Genomic DNA, 1141 nt, shown 5'->3' with positions numbered 1-1141 from the left:
GACCTGAAATCTATTAGTGACCAGGTACTTTTCACTAACTTCTTAGGAAAAGTGCGCCAATTTCGCGACACGTGGCAGATCTTTCTTAACCCAGCAAAGACTGTATGTATGACCATCGCACACAAACATGACCCTCTGTCATTCACATACACTTTACAAGGTGAACCACTTCATCGCGTAACCGAGTACAAATACCTCGAAATTTTAATAACATCTCACCTTAGTTGGGAACCACACATTAAAGAAGTAGTAGGGAAAGCCAACCAGAGATTAGGTTATATTCGACGTGTCCTTAAGCTTGCCTCTCCAGCCACGAAACTGACTGCTTATAAAGAGCTCGTGTGCCCTATATTAGAATATGCATGTGAAGTGTGAGATCCGTATTTGAAAGATTCACTGTCAAAACTGGAGTAAGTTCAAAGATGTGCATTACGCTTTATTTATTCCCGATACCACCGGCAAGACGCCGTAACACCGCGTTACGCGAGGGCAAGCCTGCCACTACTTAATGTCAGGAGGAAGAAAAAACTACTTTGCCTTTTCTATTTAATGATTAATGAGCTGCTACTTGTTGATAAGTCTCGCTACATAAATGAATCCAAGACCCGCATAGTGCGAAATAAACATAGCAGACACGTTAAGGAAAATCTATTTCACAAGCACTGCTACAGATACTCATTCTTCCTTTCGACAGCACGTGACTGGAATTGCCTCCCTGCAAAGATTGTAAACGCAGGGACCCGTGAGAACTTTTTCCGAACTTGTGTCCGAGTATTTTCAACAATAGGGCATATATTGCTGTATCGCTGTATTCTATTGTTGCGTTCACTGCTTGCTGTATGTTGACATATTGTTGCCACTCCTATCTTGCTCCTGATGTGGACCGACAGTATCTGTAAATAAAAAAAGTAATGTAAATAAAATAACATCAATAACCGAAGGCACTGCATTATTTCGAGGAAATGTCTGTTTGAAGAAAAATTTGAGGGTTGTAGATTAAAAAATGGGGGTACAAAAGGTAATTCGAGTTGCATTACGATAATAAGCTTTTTACAATACCATATTATCCCGCCTGGCCTTCATAGGAGGCTCGGCGAGCCATAAATGACGAGACACAAAAGAAGGTGCTGATGCCACCTTT

Source organism: Dermacentor albipictus, chromosome 2 (assembly GCF_038994185.2).
Source record: "Dermacentor albipictus isolate Rhodes 1998 colony chromosome 2, USDA_Dalb.pri_finalv2, whole genome shotgun sequence".
Taxonomy (NCBI): Eukaryota; Metazoa; Arthropoda; class Arachnida; order Ixodida; family Ixodidae; genus Dermacentor; species Dermacentor albipictus.
Note: the sequence above shows the minus strand (reverse complement) of the source record.